Here is an 18,034-nt window from a genome sequence, read left to right on the forward strand (position 1 = left end):
AAAGGGAGTGGACTGACAATTCTCGGGGGGAAGAGATGTGGGGGGTACGGGAAGAGATTGGACAAAAATCTTACACCTATGGATGAGGACAGTGGTGGGGGGTAAGGGCATGGGGTGGGGTGGGAACAGGGTGGAAGGGAGCTATGGATGGAAAAAAGAGGAACATCTGTAATAATCTGAACAATAAATATTTATTTAAAAATATATTTTTTATTGATTTCAGGGAAGAAGGGAGAGGGAGAGAGAGATAGAAACATCAATGATGAGAATCATTGCTCGCTGCCTCTTGCACACCCCCCACAGGGGATTGAGCCTGCAATCTGGGCATGTGCCCTTGACTGGAATCAAACCTGGGATCCTTCAGTCCACAGGCCAACGCTCTATCCACTGAGCCAAACCCTCTAGGGCTAAGAGATTTTTTTTTAAAAAAAAAAAAAGCTGAAGAGAGAATTAGTGAACTGAAAAAATAGTGAGAAGAAAATTTTAGAATAAAGCATGGAAGGACCAAAGATAGCAAGGGCTGTATTGAGGTCTAATGTGTTTCAATTGGGGCCTCAGAAGCAAAGAGAAAAAAGTACAGAAACAGTAATTGAATGGCTGAGAATATTTCAACATTTATTTAAAAAAAATTATGCAAAAGTTGCTAGGTAGCCATGAAATGACAGATATCCACTCCACCACATGTTCTGACTCTTAAAACAGTACATCCTTCATGCACAAATCTGCCTTTGAAGGGATTCTGAAACCAACATGGAGGTAGCTCTGTGGTGGATGGAATAGGGCTTGGGCAGGCTGAGTTCAAGTACAAGCTCTGTTGCTTCCTAGCTGTGCCACTTGGAGAAGGCTGTTGAAGTTCAGTTTTCTCAACTAATAAACGGGACTCGTAATACTGGCCTACTCCACATTGCTATTGTGAGAATCAAGTCACAGAGTACATGTGAACAAACCTCGTGAATGCTTTCAGGGTGAGTGTGGTTTGAGCAGTATCACAAGCATTCCCAGGGCACTAACAGTGACCGGTAGTAACGGCTACTTAATCTGCAGGTCCTGGCACAAAACGAAAATGCAAGGGCGCCTTGTTGAAAAATGATTAAGAATTTCAAGATGGTGCCAAAACCGGTTTGGCTCAGTGGATAGAGCGTCGGCCTGCGGACTGAAGGGTCCCGGGTTCGATTCCGGTCAAGGGCATGTACCTGGGTTGTGGGCACACCCCCAGTAGGAGATGTGCAGGAGGCGGCTGATCGATGTTTCTCTCTCATCGATGTTTCTAACTCTCTATCTCTCTCCCTTCCTCTCTGTAAAAAATCAATAAAATATATTTAAAAAAAAAAAAAAAAAGAATTTCAAGATGGTGACAGCAGAGCATTAAGCCCAGCACAGATCACATGCCCACAAAATGAGCCTTGGTGACAAGCCTGGCATAGAACTGCTCTGTACATGAGGCCCACACCGAGGTGTCTGTAGCCATAGCCCATATTCTCTTTGAATTATGAAGCGCAGCAGTATTTAGGGAAATTGCAAGCTTATATGTTTCCAAATGCTGAGTAGGGCAAGTGTGGTGATGGGCGTGGTTTTCTGAGAGGGGGTGGGGCCAGTGAGGCTGCCATTGGAGCGGTGGAACTGACTGTTCCCCGCAGACTCTGGCCTAGGAAGAAAAGCCTGCCGCGGTATGTACAGGGCCTGTTGTTGTTTGCTGCGGTGTGTTACAACACAGCCTGGCAGCCTCCGGGGCCTCTCTGCCTTCCTCCTGGAAGAGCGTGGGCCCAGAGCCTGTGACATGGCCACACAGCCCCGCAGATTTGCCCACACTGCTCCTTGCTGTTCCCTCAATTACTAGGCTTTTCCAGGTCTGTATTTTGAACAAGTATATATTTTTATTGATTTCAGAGAGGAAGGGAGAGAGAGACAGAAACATCAATGATGAGAGAGAATCATTGATTGGCTGCCTCCTGCACACCCCACCCCACACTGGGGATCAAGCCCACAAATCCGACTCGGAATCGAACCATGACCTCCTGGTTCATAGGTCAACACTCAACCATTGAGCCACACCAGCCGGGCTCCAGGTCTGTATTCCTTTTGCTCCTGTTATCCTCCCACTGACTGGGAGTCCCTTTCCTTCCTCATCCAAATCCCTCCACCTGGCAAACACAATCTTTTAAGACTCAGCTCTAGGATCACCTCTTCAATGAGGCCTTTCCTGCCTCTCTCAGGAAAAGCTGATTCCTCACTCCCTGGGACCTTCCGCTGAGCTCTAGGCAGATTATCTGTCACAGTGCCTGTAACAGGAGGAGTATTGCCATGTAATGTGCATCTCACTGTCTCCTAGGCTGAAGCTGTCAAGGGCTGCAAAAAATGCCTTCTCACATCTGCATACCTGCACAAAGCACACACAGTGCTTCCTCCCTGCTGTTAGTAAGCATCGCAGATGCTTAATCAATGGGTGTTGGTATGCAGAGTAGTTTTAATCACCACTGTCTGGCTGAATTAATGTATGCATAAATTGTTTCAGTGACTCTTCCTGGCGTCTGGTCAAAAGGGAAGCTTCTAGGCACAGAGACAGGGCCCTTGCCCTTGAGGAGGTTTCAGTGTTGGCTCTGTCTTTTCTGCAGGCCCCACCTCCTGAAGGCAGGAATGAGTTGCAAGTTGGCTCCTCATAAAGACCTAAAAGATCAAGGTGATACAGTGGAGAGAGCAGATCTGGAGGTAGGAAATTCATTCGGCTTCTAATCTAGCTGTGAGACATTAGGTTTCCATTGCTAACTATGAAGTCCTATATGGGACTTAAGGTTTCTGTTTTTCAAAAAAACGAGGGGATTGATCTAGTTATTCCCCAAGGCCCAGGAATCTCCATGGGGGCAACTCAGGGGTGGCCATCGACTTGGAGGAGCCGGGTCCCCTCTTGAAGCTGAGTTTGCTCAGCAGACCTACCCTTTGGGGGAGGAGTGCTGGTGGAGAACACATTGTTTTAAGGTGCTTTGTTGTCTCAATCACATGGAATCTAATGTTTGAAAGGTTCATAAAAGTCAGCTTGTTCAGGCATCACTTTCTGTGGAAGTAAGGGTACGGGTGTGTGTGTGTGTGTGTGTGTGTATGTAGTTGTGTGTGTGTGGTCTGTGTGTAGTCGTGTGTGTGGTGTGTTGTGTATAGTTGTGTGTGTGGTGTGTGTAGTTGTGTGTGTGTAGTTTGTGTGTGTGTGGTGTGTGTGTAGTTGTGTGTGGCGTGTGTGTGTGTAGGTGTGTGTGTGTAGGTGTGTGTGTGTATGTGTGTGTGTAGTTGTGTGTGTGTGGCGTGTGTGTAGTTTGTGTGGTGTGTGTAGTCGTGTGTGTGTAGTCGTGTGTGTGGTGTGTGTGTGTAGTTGTGTGTGTGGTGTGTGTGTGTAGTTGTGTGTGTGTAGTGTGTGTGGTGTGTGTGTGTGTAGTCGTGTGTGTGGTGTGTGTGTGTGTAGTGTGTGTGGTGTGTGTGTGTGTAGTCGTGTGTGTGGTGTGTGTGTGTGTAGTTGTGTGTGTGTGTAGTTGTGTGTGTGTAGTGTGTGTGTGTGTGTGTGTGTGTGTAGTGTGTGTGGTGTGTGTGTGTGTGTAGTTGTGTGTGTGGTGTGGTGTGTGTGTGTGTAGTGTGTGTGTATGTGGTGTATATGCGCGCGTGTAGGGTGGTGGTGGGCGGTCAGTTTCCTCCATCCCTTCCCTCCAGCCCCACAAAGGGCTAGGGTCAGACACGTGGGCTGCTGTGAAGGGGCGGAGGTTACACTAAGGCGGAGGTGCAAATGGACGGGGGCGGGGCCTCATCTGCATGAACGGCTCGCAGCTACCAATCCAGACAAGCAGAACAAGAGCCCGCGCGCCTTTTGGGGGCGGACTGACAGCTCCGGGGCCCAATGGAAGGCGGGTCCTGCGAACGGCAGGGGCGGGACGGCGCCGGGCGCTGCCCGGGGGATTCGGGCCGGTTCGCGGGCGCTGCCAGTCTTGGGCGGCGGCGTCCGGCGCGCGGGCAGCCTGCTGGGCGGGCTGAGGGCAAACGGCGCGCGGGTGAGGCGGCAAGAGACGGGGCCGACGAACTACCGCAGCGACAGGTATCGGCTCCGTGGCCGCAGGGATCGGGCGGGCGGCCGCGGCGCCCCGGGAGCCGAATCCCCTCCTTCGCGGTCCAGCCGCTGCCGCGCCACCTCCCCGCCCCCTCACGCCTCACGCGGCTCCCCAAGCGGGGGGCGGCGCGTCCGAGCGAGCGGGGCCGGGGGAGCCTCGCGGTCAGCGCGGCGGAGGCCCCAGCCCCATTGCGGGGCCCCTCTGCGCCCGCCCGGCCGCGGGACCGGGGCTCCCTCCCGGAGGCGTGGAGCCGGGCGGCCGCGGGAGCCGCTCCCCGTCCCGCCGCGCTCCCTCTCGCGGAGGCGAGGCCGGTCGCGCCCGCTCGTCCTCACCGGCTTTTGTTTCCCGCCCGGGTTGACAGGTCCCGGCTCCGCTCCCGTCGGCGGTCCCGAATCGCCCGAGGCCCGGCGCTCGTGACCGCGGCCGCCCGGAGCCGGCGGCGGGACCCGGCGCGTGAGCAGCAGCCGCCGCGGGCGGGAGAGAAACTTCGCCTGACGGGGCCCGGGCGGCGGGACCAGTCCACCGGGGAGAGCCGTGCGCCGGGACGCCGAGGGCGCGATGGAGCCTCGCTCGGCCGGCGGGGCCCGAGGAGGGCGGAGCGGCTGGCTCTGCGCTCCTCGCGGTAGGTTTGCGCTCCGGGGCGGTGGATGCGGGTGCGCGCTCCCCGCCTCACCTGCCGCCCCGGGACGCATGGCGGGGAGCGCATCCCGCTGTCGGGCGCTCCCGGAGGTGCCGGTGCGGCGCCCGTCCTCACCGGCGATGATCCCGGGGCCCCCGAAAGCCCGTTCAAAGTAGTTGTAGGGCTCCCCGTTCATGCCGCTCCCGGGACGTTATCGCGCCTTCCCCCTGACCGGCTGCTGTTTCAAAAGGTGGTGCTGGCGCTAGGGCAGGGGACGAACCCAGTGTGGATTATTGCAAAAAACAAAAGAAGAAAAATAGAGGCGGCGGCGTGTAGATTGACCTCTTTCGCTTGACGAGCCTGGAGGAACATTTTAGCCTCATTTTAAAAAACCAGTTTCTGCACAGGTGGCGGAAGGAAGCGCAGGCAGGTACGAGGGGCACGTGGAGGGCGCCGCGCTGCAGACGCCCTTCACCGCGGCTCGGGACAGCGTGTGCCCGCCTGGCCGCCATTCAGTAAACGCTGCGTGAAGCGGTGCGAGCTCGTGGCTTTGGATTGACTTTTCAGGAGTACGTTTTCCAGTGGAGTCAGGCTTAGTATTGAATGGGAGCTTTCTTTGCCTCTCTGAGGGCAGACGGGAGTGTTTGTTTTTATTGTCTTCTCACTTTGTTACATTGTGTACGAGGGAAAAGTGAAGGCGATGTTTTGGTTAGTGTTTTTAATTCTATGGAGTTCTGCTGCCCTCTCCCCCCGCCCCCCGACCCCCCCCCCCCTCCGCCAGGGTTTTTTACTTTGGAGAATTATGGTAGGTTTTTCTTTTGCTGTTTAAATAAAAATTCAAGATAGACTTAAAAATCATTCTTATGGGACATTTTTATTTCGCATACCTCCACTTGGCGTTTTCTGTTTGTCTCTTTCCAGCTGACCTCCATTTAACAATCTACAATGATGGCCCTACCCAATTTAGGACATCTACAGAAAAAATACATTTAAAAAATAATGTATAAGGATTATTTTTAAAATACATATTTTAAATGAGAATTATTAATAACATTCATTTATGAGAAACGATTTAGTTTACTCATTTGTTTCTAATGTGCCTTGTTTTATGTCTCTATTGGATATGATTTATACTTGAGATGTACGTTTAACTTCTTAAGAACAAAGTTATAATTTTTATTTAATTATGTTACCTTATTAGTGTCTCGTTGAATGGTAATTTTACTTAGCTAATTAGTAACACTCTTTAAAGCTGAACTCTAACCAACAGGCTAGTTGTGACTATTTGGGATTTTAAAAAAATAATCAAAATTGGTCTTTGTGCAATGTTTTATTTTTCTAGAACAGGCTTACATGTTATGCGGTTTTTTGTCTTTCCAACATTTAACAAAACAAGTATGTTTCCGAATAATTTTTTTCTTTTGGGGAATTTGGGGTGAATGTCTTTTGTAAAAGATAATTTTAACCAGTTCAACCCGAAGAACTTAAAAAATATTGGATTAGATGACTAATTAAATCTTAAAATTTCTGTTTATCCTTGGATTGGAAAAGACTACATATCTTGGGTTATTTTTAGTTTCTTAAAGGTTTCTTAGCTTAAGAGGAATCAGACTAGAGAAGAAAGGACATCCTTTTCCATAGCTGTAGAAGAAGTTATTATTATTAAAGGCTGGGTTGGCTTTTTGATTGAACAGTGGGTCCTCTTCAGGTAGTGTTTTATTTTCAATATAAAGTAGTAAGGAATCACATATGATTAGGGAATATATTAGTTTAACTACTATGCGTAATTAGAAATTTTACAATCTTTATTATATGATGGTGTTTATGCCACATATAAATTAAAGTTATAGTTTTATTTACACAAAATTATACTTTAGGAACTTTATAAAAGTGCCTTTTATAATTAAAAGCTCATTTTCAGTTTTTAGATATTTTAAATTACTGATTTTTGTCCATTTTAACTTGTGGTAGACCGTATCATAAAATTATCAACCACATTTCAGTTTCAAAATTAAGCATAAGTTTATGAATTCTCACATCTACACAGTAAATATTGGGAGTGTTTGTAAGTCATGTACCTTCAGGTGTAGCTTCTTTTGAGTTTGGGGAGTGGGCAAATAATTTTAAATGAATAAAACGACAAAAAAATAAGGACATATTAAAATAGCTAAATTCAAGGCTAATTCAAATGACACTGTTAGACATTAATACTGCCTTACTTAACAGTACTATGCATAATATACCTGGCTTTAGGAATAGCCACTATAGGCCTTTAATATATTGTATTATTTTCCATATGAACAACTGTAAAGCTACTTTTGCCCCACCCTGTATAATCATCACAATTCCTAAAGAAGAATCTGTATTATACATATTTTTGCATACTAAATTCTCTAATTATTTAATGCTATAATTTTTAAACTATTTGAGCTTTCTAACCTAGCTGATTAGTAATTAGATTTTGTTTTTTCATTATTTTACATTTCTGAGTTTTCTATAGTGCATTTTTAATTTCTGACATTAATCTCCCAAAGTGTAAAGAAAATTAAATTTACACTCATGAGAAACTGGGTGGACATTGGTATATAAATCACATAACTATTGATTTAAAAACAATAGCCACTTAAGTGTGCTTTAATTTGCCAAGAAGATGTTCGTTTATTGTATAAAAGAGACTTCTGCCAGTGAGACACGTGAGGATACTTTATAGTAGGACCTTATGTAACCTTGTCACCTTAATCTCTGTAGCTCACAGGTTACTAAGGATATTTTAGCAGTCTTTGAAACACTGAAATTCAAGAACTGACAATAATTTGTACCTTACAGTTTGTTATGATGAGAATTGACCTACACTCTGCTGAAATTTAAACATGTAAGACCATAGCCCTCCAAAGGGAAAAGTTCGTTTTATGCTTTATTTAGTATTTAATTCTAGTCTTCTGGAGAACGTCTGGTTATTGAGAGAGAAGAATCACCAGAGGGAGTATACCTGTTATACTCCCACATTTGTTATACCTGTTTTCTACCCTTGGTCTGGGGGGGAAAAAACCCACTTTAAAAATAAGAATAAAATTTTATTTTAGTTCTCAAACAATTAGACGAAAGATATTGAAAGTAAGTTGGGAATTGTAGCTGTTTGGAGCTGCTATCATTTATGTAATAGTTAATCAAGGTTGTTTTCTTTTAGAAAGAGGTACAGTTATTAGAAAAATGAAAATGATGTATTTTCAGAGTGAAATAATGGGTTTTTAAGTAAACAGTTACACATCTGTGAAAGTTAAGGAACATCCAAATACCAAAAATGTTTTTTTAAGATAAAAAATGTAGTACATTTAAATTGTTTGTTCTTGAAATTGCTCATATTTTGGAAGGAGGAATAAAGATGAAGAAATATCAAAGACTAGAAGAAGGTTCTTTTCCCTTTTGTAGCTGGGGGGTTGGGAGGGGAAAGCAGGCAGTGGTTAATTCTAGAACCATTTGTAATATTCTGCCTCCATCGTGGCATTTATAGATGATGTTAAATGAGGAGCCACTCTAGAGCCTTGAAAATGACCGTATGATTATCAGAAGCAGGGTTGGAAATTTCAGTTTGATATCTTCAGAAATAAGATTTGTGCATATGTTTCTTTCCTGCCTCTGGAAATTAAGATTTCCTTTTTCTGTCAGCTGAAAATTACACAGTGGAATTTGAAAGTCAAAATGTCTCTATCACAGACTTAAGGCTGCAGTGAATTACTTTTAGGAATGGAGAAAATATAATTTGAATGAGGATAAAATAGTCTTTACTCATGTTAAATATTAACTGATGGAATTATTTCCATGTTTAACTTTTTAAAAAGGCAAGACAAAATAAAATCTAATCTTAACTTATTTTAGGTTTTGCCTCTACCTTAAAAATTATTACATGATGGATGATAACATTTAATGTTTTGAAATTCTAGTTTGGGAAGGACATTTGTTACGAGAAGAAGGTTATTTCATTGAAGCAAGACAGGGTAGTTTACATGGAGAGAAATTCATTTCTTTTGACTTACTCTTAAGTCAATACATAATACTTATTAAGAAAAATTGAGATGGTCGTCTTTCCCATCTTAGATTTTCACTATGAACTTTATAAATTATTTTAATGTATCTTTGTTGGTCCTGGATGGACTTCTTAGAATCTGTTCATTTATATACACATATATATATGGGTGTGTGTGCAGTTGACCCTTGAATAAGGCAGGGTAGGGGTGTTGACCCCCCGCTCCCCAAGTTGAAAACCCAAGTATATCTTTTGACTCCTCCAAAACTTAACTATAGTCAGCCCTTCATATCCATGGATTTAACCAACTGCAACCCAAAAAGATACTTTCTTAAAAAAAATACACACAAACTTTTATTGATTTTAGAGAGAAAAGGAGAGGGGGAAGAGAGAAATAGAAACATCGCTTATGAGAGAGAATCATTCATCAGCTACCTGCATGTCCCCCACTGGGGATCGAGCCTGCAACCCCCACAAACCGTGACCACCTGGTTCATAGGTCGATGCTCAACCATTGAGCCACACCGGCCGGGCCAAAACGGTATTTTCAATCTGGTTAGTAATCTGCTTTATGGAGAGTCAACTGTACTCATAGCTTGTCTTTGCCTTACTGATAACATAAACAGTTTATTAACATTTTCTATGGTTTGTGTTATATACTGTGTTCTGTAATAGAGTAAGCTAGAGAAAACCAGAAGGAAGAGTAAATACATTTACTGTATTTATTGGAAAAAAAATCACATGTCAGTGGGCCAGCATAGTTCCCACCTGTGTTGTTCAAGGGTCATCTATATCTACACACATACAGGTAGATAGGTACACACATAGGTAGGTAGGTAAAATTTCTATTTTTTTGCATTTTATATATGTAACTATATTTACTATACAAATCAATCCATTTATCTATACTATATGACTTCCCAGGGTAATTTATATGTGAAACCTTCCCCCCTTTTTAAGTCCTCACCCCAGGATATTTTTTTCATTGAATTTTAGAGTGGAAGTGAGGGAGGAGAGGTGGGGGAGAGACAGAGACAGAGAGAGAGAGAGACATCGATGTGAGAGATGGGCCATGATCAAACCTACCACTGAGGTACGTGCCCATGACTGGGAATGGAGCCTGCATCCCTTTTGTCCGTCTGTGGGCTGCTACTCTTAACCACTGAGCCAAACCGGCCAGGGCAACCCCCCCATTAAAAAAAAATACATTTTTTATTGATTTCAGGGAGGAAGGGAGAGGGAGTGAGAGAGAGATAGAAACATCAGTGATAGAGAATAATTGATTGGCTGCCTCCTGCATGACCCAAACTGGGGATCGAGCCCACAACACGGGCATGTCCCCTGACTAGGAATCAAACCGTGATCTCCTGGTTCATAGGTCAACGCTCAACCACTGATCCACACCGGCCGGACCCCCTTCTTAAATGAAATCCTGCACCAAGAGAAATAAAGTACATGTCCAAAAAACTGATCCAAAATGTTCATAGCAGCTTTTTTCATAACAGGAATGAACACAACAATATATATGAATCTCAGTAATAGTATGCAGAGCAAGGGAAGCCAGGCATACGAATGTACCAAATGATGCTGTTTATAAAAAATACAAGAAGAGGCAAGACTTACATATGGTGATAGAAATCAGGTCAGTGGTTTCCGGAAAAGGGCAAAAAGGGAGCTTTCTAGGGAGATGGAAATACTCTATAGCTTTTTTGGGTGATGGTAATTCAAGTGTACCCTTTTGGTAACTTTATTTCCATATAATTTTTAACTTACAGAAAATTGTAAGATTAGCACCAGGAATTGTTGGTGTATACATTTGTTCAAACTTACTGAATTGTGTACTTAAGATCTGCATCTTACCGTATAAATTTTACATAGGAAAAAAGCTACAAACGTTTGTTGAAGGAGAATGATCTCTGCAAATGTGAAATACCTCTATTTAGAATTAATAATGTGGAAAAAGAGAATCAGTCTTTTCTCTCTGCATATATGTATGCTTCTTTCTGAAGTTTCATGATGGCATATTTCTGTCAGAAAAAACAGGATACTGAAAATGATCCAGGGCAGAACCGCCAGCAAGGGAACCTGCTTTACGTTGTCCTGTGCGTGTTACCTAGCAAATGAGACTGATAGCAATAGCTTTCTGGGAGTTGAAGGTGGTGATTACTCTTATTAAAAGAGTTGCACACCTACAGTGTGCTGATTTTTGCACAGACGTGTACAGTTTTTACCAGAGAGGAGGTTAAGCAAATGTCATTTTGGGATGGTGCTGTTTATCACAGGGAGGAAAGATTGGTGCTTGTAAACCATATAAACTGTTCTTGATCACTCTAAGTGAATTTGCCATTAGTCTTATTGCTTCCATAGTCTCAATAGAGTGATTTGATTTAAATTACACCTATTTAAATCATAGTTTGGACTATAATTTTAAAAAATTCACCTCCCCCCCATATAATTTTAAATATGTGTCCACAATTTAGTATTAGGTATAAGTTATGGCTATTGGTTCATTTATTTAAATTCTTCCCTTTTCGCATCTACATAAGAAAGTTATTTATCTTGTTACTTACTAGATTGGAAGATGTTTGATAATGGTTTTTAATTAATTAAAATTTTAAAAAATCCTCACCCGAGGACATATTTTCATTGATTTTAGAGAGAGGGGAAGGGGGAGAGAGAGAGAGAGAGAGAGAGACACACACACACACAAAGAGAGAAACTTTGAGGTGAGAGAGAATATCAATTGGTTGCCCCCTGCATACTCCCCGACCAGGGATGCAACCCATAACCTTTTGATGTACTGGACAGCACTTAACAAGCTGAGCCACACTGATTAGGGTTCAACAAATTAATCATTGATGCTGGGGATAAACATCTATTTTAACTAACCAAAATTATACATTTATGTGGCTTATATATATTTTTTCAACAAAAATATGTTAGTTGAAGAGAAAAATGTCCAATGTCCAACATCAGCCAACATGGATAAAAGGACTAACTTTTTTCAATTAAATGAATGTATTCATAAATTCATGTTCCTCTGAAATGGCAGACAGGGCCCTTTTGCCCTTTCTTACCCCCTAATGACTTTCTGTCAATTCATAGCCTGGGAAAGAAAGATTGATTTTTTTAGCTTTCATTTAGGATAAATTAGTCCAAATATTCTATATCTATAGAATAAAGTACTATTCATTTGGAAAGTTAGATTGTCTCCAAAGTGTAGTTTCTGAGAAATGCTGTTGTCTAAATGTTTTTCTGTTATCTTCTCTTTCTCTAAAAACTCATGCTTTTGTTAGGTCTCAAATCTATATCTTCTGTCTAAACTTGAGGCCTTCCAAATTTGAGGCCCAGATTTTCACCTATGTCTTGAAACTAAATATGCTTAAATACCATCTCTAGCAGCTGCACACCCAACACCCCTCCCCCCCCAGCCAAATCCCCCCTTCCCTTCCTGACTTTTCCTCTTTAGCTGTTAACGACTCCATTGTTCTTACTGGTCATTTGTTACTCTTCCTTTACTTCTTAAGCTCAATGAGTCACTAGTCAGCCCCCCCCCCCCCCAATATTAAAATGTCTCTTTGTGTCTTTGAGTTTTGTATTTTATTTATTTTGATTTCAGAGAGAGGGAGTGACAGAAACATCAGTGAGAGAGACTCATCGATCACCCCCCCCCCCCACACACACACACACACGCACACACGCACAACTGCCATACCTAGACAGCTACTAACAGTGGACAGCATGCACAGTGTGGATAAGCTTGAGGAAGGGATGATTCATGTCCTGGGTGGGATGGAGCGGATGGTGTGCAGTTTAAAAACCTATGAATTGTTTGTTTCTGGAACTTTCCATTTACTGGGGTAACTGAAACCTCAGAAAGTGAGACTGTGGATAAAGGGGTACTATTGTAGCTGATTTCCAAGTCACTTAGCTCAAATAATCTGGTGAATGGTGACTGGCAGTTTATCAAGGAATATAAGCAGCAGACTTCATAGACCACAGAAATGACCCAGGATGAGTTCCTTCTAGCCCAGTACTTCTGCAAGTACTTTGCAGTGGGGGGAAATACTGAGAATATATAACACATTTTTAGGACTTACTAGTGTTTTCATGGCTAAAAGAACTGGTGTGTAGGTTTATCTTAAAACTCTTTTATCCCTTGTCCCCTTATTTCCTGGCCAAGATAGTTCCCATCAAAAAGCCACCTTTGCTGAAAGTGACATGATACTCCTTCCCTTTTATTACTCCTTCCCTTCTTAAATATGTTTTTTTGTTTGTTTTGTTTTTACTGATTTCAGAGAGAAGAAGGGATAGGGAGAGAGAGAGAAACGTCAATGAGGAACATCAATCATCTGCCTCCTGCATCCCTCCTATTGGTGATTGAGCCAGAACCGTGACATGTGCTCTCAATGGGAATTGAACCTGTGACCTCCTGGTGCATGGGCCGATGCTCAACCAATTGCGCCACACGGGCCCGGCCCTTTTATTTGTTTTGTTAATCCTCATCCAAGGATTTCTTTTCCATTGCTTTTCAGAGAGAGAGTGGAAGGGAGGGAGAAAGGGAGAGAGAAAGAAAGAAACATAGATGTGTGAGAGACACACAGATTGCTTGCCTCCCACACAAGCCCCAACCCAGAGCAGGGAGGGAACTCGCAGCCAAGATATATGCCCTTGACCGAGAATTGAACCGTGATCCTTCTAAGCCACACTGGCTGGGGCTTTCCCCTTTCTTTACAGGCTCCTGGAATGGACATCCTATATAATAAAAGCCTAATATGCAAATTGTCCCCTCGGCGGGGAGTTCGACTGCTCGCTATGACGTGCGCTGACCACCAGGGGGTGGCGCAGAACATGGTGGGCGTCAGCAATACAGCACTGGCAGCAGGTGGCAGTGGAGGTGCTGCTGGCCCCGATGGGCCCCAACGTGAGCGGGACCACAGCGGGATGGTGGAGCAGGTGAGCGGGCGGCACCAGGCCAAGGCGGGTGCCAGCGGGGGCCCAATGGCCCAGCCGATCATCCTGCAGACGGTGACTGGCGGCGGGGGGCGGGGCCACTGCCCAGCTCCCAGGCGCTGAGGGAGCTGGGCGGGGCCCGATGACTCAGGCGGAGGGGGGCGCCCGGGGCCCAGGTGCTGCCCAGGGCCTAGAGGTCAGCTGGGACCTGCCCTTCCAGATGCTCGCGCTTTGAGCGCTGGCCAGGCCTAGGGACCGTACCTGTGCATGAATTTTGTGCACTGGGCCTCTAGTGTGTCAGAAAGATAGGGGACAGAGGTTAGTTGGGAGGATATAAAATAGAAAGGGGAAAATAAGTAATACCCATCGTACTTCCATTAGCAGTCATCCAGCCTCCAGGGCTTCGGGGCCCGATTCCTTTCCAGAGGGATTATAGTTTACTAGTATGTACTTGGCTTACTTTTGGTCAGTTTATGGAGATCTTTCATCTTTCTGTTCTTCTGGGAAATGTTTGCATTTCTTACTGGTAGGAATTAAGACCCAATTTAAGATTACTGACTTTGGGAATAAGATAATTATCTTATTGTTTTAGATAAACCAGAATATCTGATTATTTTCTCCAATAGGAACTATGAATAATATGGGGATTCTGAGATGCTTATGCAGCAATTAATTTAATGGTTAAGAGTGGAAAAGGGAAGAGAAAAATACACCATTTCTTGGAAGCCTAGTGTGGTAGGAATAGCCGTTGGGAAGAGATTCAGGAGTGTTGCTACTAAGTTCCCATTTGATCTTGAGCAAGTTAAAGTTATTTAACCTTTCTGAGACTTATTTTAATTGTATAATGAGTGGGTTGGATTAGATAGTATTTTAAGGTCTTTTTGTAGCTTTGAAATTCTAAAATGAGTGTTTTCTCAGGGGAAAAAAACCCTCATCTAGTGTTCATAATTAATGGTTTTTCAGTGGCTGTTTTATGTACATATTTTTTTGGTTGTTTCCACTTCAGTTTAGGAAAAGAAGTAATTAAAGGAGTCAGCATTCAAAAAATTGATTAGATTGTAGAGTGTTCATTTACTAGTATGTGTCTCCACTGAATTTATTCTGAACTCTTACTTTCACCTATTTGTGTCCATTTTCCTGCCGTTCTCACTTTTTTATTTTATTGTCTTTGCTTTACAATAGGACTTTCATATCCCTCTTTTCATTGCTTCTTCTTACCATTGTTTTTTTTTTCTAGCTGGCCTTCATTGCCCGTATTTCATATGGGCATGGAATTCATCCTCTAAGACCAGTGGTTCTCAACATTCCTAATGCCACGACCCTTTAATACAGTTCCTCATGTTGTGGTGACCCCCAACCATAAAATTATTTTCGTTGCTACTTCATACTGTAGTCTTGCTACTGTAAACAATATGTAATTATATATGTGTTTTCCGATGGTCTTAGGCGACCCCTGTGAAAGGGTCGTTCGACCCCTAAAGGGGTCGCGACCCACAGGTTGAGAATCCCTGCTCTAGACCCTTGAGTCTGATCTATCACTAAATTAAAGTTAGACATCGCAATGGTTGTTAGGATTAACGGAACCCTTCTACTCTAATATAGAAACTGGAGAGATGAATCTTAAGGTCAATGAAGTGGGAGAGCTGAAGAGAGAAGAAATGGTGTGCAGAAGAGTTTCCAAGAATTTTTGGATTTCTTTTTCACTTAAAAGTTAAAATATAGCCCTAACCGGTTTGGCTCAGTGGATGGAGTGTCGGCCTGCAGACTGAAGGGTCCCAGGTTCGATTCCGGTCAAGGGCATGTACCTTGGTTGCGAGCACATCCCCAGTAGGAGGTGTGCAGGAGGCAGCTGATCAATGTTTCTCTCTCATTGATGTTTCTAACTCTCTATCCCTCTCCCTTCCTCTCTGTAAAAAATCAATAAAATATATTTAAAAAAAAAAAAAAAGTTAAAATATATAAGTTTTGATAATGGTGACTCTGCCAGTGATACAAAAATTTGGTCTAGAAGTCTTAATGCAGTGGTTCTCAACCTTCTGGCCCTTTAAATACAGTTCCTCATGTTGTGACCCAGCCATAAAATTATTTTCGTTGCTACTTCATAACTGTAATGTTGCTACTGTTATGAATCGTAATATAAATATCTGATATGCAGGATGGTCTTAGGCGACCCCTGTGAAAGGGTCGTTCGACCGCCAAAGGGGTCGCGACCCACAGGTTGAGAACCACTGTCTTAATGGGTTGTGATTTTCTTGAGAGTAACAGCTGTAACTCTCATTCTGAATCCTTAATGTTCAGCATAGTGCTGCAGAGTAAGAGCAAGTTGGGACTGATTCTTCAAGGTGTTTTGTGGTAGGCTGGAGATTAAGAGTATGGCATAGCCCAGGGGTGGGCAAACTTTTTGACTCGAGGGCCACAATGAGTTCTTAAACTGGACCGGAGGGCCGGAACAAAAGCATGGATGGAGTGTTTGTGTGAACTAATATAAATTCAAAGTAAACATTATATAAAAGGGTACGGTCTTTTTTTTCAATAGTTTTATTCATTTCAAACGGGCCAGATCCGGCCCGAGGGCCGTAGTTTGCCCACGGCTGGCATAGACTCTTAGTAAGACTGTCACTACCACTCTCTGATATTTGGGCAAGCTACTTAGCTTTTCTAAGCCCCACTTTCCTCCTCTATAATACTGGAGAGGGGGCATTGTTAATTCCTACCTCAGGGTTGTTGTGAGGATTAAATGAGATAATACATATAAAGTACTTAACCTGGAACCTGGTATATATCTTTGAGCTATAAGTATTAAATGCTATCATAGTTTTATTAATAAGCACGTTAGTGTTCAGATGGTAAGTTCTTTTATGCTCTAAATAGCGTTACATAATAAATAAGACAAAATCCTGTTTTTAGAAAAGATAGAACATATGCACAAAAGATAAATAACAGGCTAGGTCCCATGGTAAGTGGCACATGAGTGGTTTACTTAAAGATTCAAGAGGCAGGAATAATTGCTAAGCAGATGAGAACTTCAAGAAGGTGACAGAACTTGATTGGCCTGAGCTTAGAAGGACTAGCTGGCAAATTAAGAGGATAGGCTCCTTGGAGCCAGACTAGCTGTGTTGGAATCCTAGCTCTGCTACCGTGTAATCATAAGCAATATATTTACTCTCCCTCCTAGGATTATTGAGATAATTAAATAAGTGTTTACATGTCAAGCACTTAGAACAATGGTTCTCAACCTTCTGGCCCTTTAAATACAGTTCCTCATGTTGTGACCCAACCATAAAACTATTTTTGTTGCTACTTCATAACTGTAATGTTGCTACTGTTATGAATTGTAATGTAAATATCTGATATGCAGGATGGTCTTAGGCGACCCCTGTGAAAGGGTCATTCGACCGCTAAAGAGGTCGCGACCCACAGGTTGAGAACCGCTGACTTAGAATGTGCCTCAAACATGGTTAGAGTATGATAAATTATTATAAGGCGAAAGAAGGGAAAATGCATTTCAGATAGAACATTGAGTGATAATGAAGGGGAGATAATCCTTGATTTGTTGAAATGATGAAGCAAAATTGGCTGGAGGGAATAACCTGTTGGAAAATAGTAGGTAATGGTGTCAGGGCAGAATTATGAATGATTAAGCCAGGGAGTATGACATCTTTCCCTATGTACGGAGGGAACTTGGGAGGATTTCTTGGATGATTTGTGAAGTATTCCTGTGTTATAGATAACATTTCTAAGTCTGCATCTCTAGCATATCTCATCTAACTTCAATATAACTGAAATTCCTATTCAAACTAATTTTGACAGTGAAGCTCATGATCTTTCCTGAACGTTATGCCTCTTTAATTTGTGCATTTCTTTTTCTTTTTTTAAAAAATATTTTTGGCCCTGACCGGTTTGGCTCAGTGGATAGAGCATCGGCCTGCAGACTGAAGGGTCCCAGGTTCGATTCCGGTCAAGGGCATGTGCCTTGGTTGCGGGCACATCCCCAGTGGGAGGTGTGCAGGAGGCAGCTGATCGGTGTTTCTCTCTCATCGATGTTTCTGACTCTCTATCTCTCTCCCTTCCTCTCTGTAAAAAACCAATAAAATATATTTAAAAAAAAATAAAATATATTTAAAAAATATATATATATTTTTGTTCGTTTACTTTTTAAATCCTCACTCGAGGGTATTTGCCAGTTGATTTTTAGAGAGAGATCAAGAGAGAGGGAGAGATGGAGAGAAATATCGACGTGAGAGAAACACATCAATTGATCAGGGCCTGTTCAGGGGAGGAGCCTGCAACCGAAGTACTACCCTTTTGCGAATCAAACTCTGGAGTCGTGGGCTCTATCCAGGAGCCAAACTGGCT

General features: G+C 43.1%; 1 protein-coding gene across 3 annotated transcripts in view; it reads left to right on the forward strand.

Annotated features, from left to right (window-relative positions):
* Nucleotides 1-3,916: 3,916 nt before the first annotated feature.
* FKBP5 (FKBP prolyl isomerase 5) overlaps nt 3,917-18,034 on the forward strand; it is a 118,943-nt gene continuing 104,825 nt past the window's right edge. Inside the window, exon 1 of one of the 3 annotated variants that reach the window (XM_036317841.1) lies at nt 3,917-4,069. The gene's annotated coding sequence lies outside the window, so the exon portion shown is untranslated. Of the gene's footprint in view, nt 4,070-4,571; nt 4,705-18,034 lie in introns of those variants that run through there. The other 2 variants (XM_036317839.1, XM_036317842.1) reach the window with 2 other exon arrangements.

This window comes from Myotis myotis, unplaced genomic scaffold (genome assembly GCF_014108235.1).
Source record: "Myotis myotis isolate mMyoMyo1 unplaced genomic scaffold, mMyoMyo1.p scaffold_m19_p_7, whole genome shotgun sequence".
Taxonomy (NCBI): Eukaryota; Metazoa; Chordata; class Mammalia; order Chiroptera; family Vespertilionidae; genus Myotis; species Myotis myotis.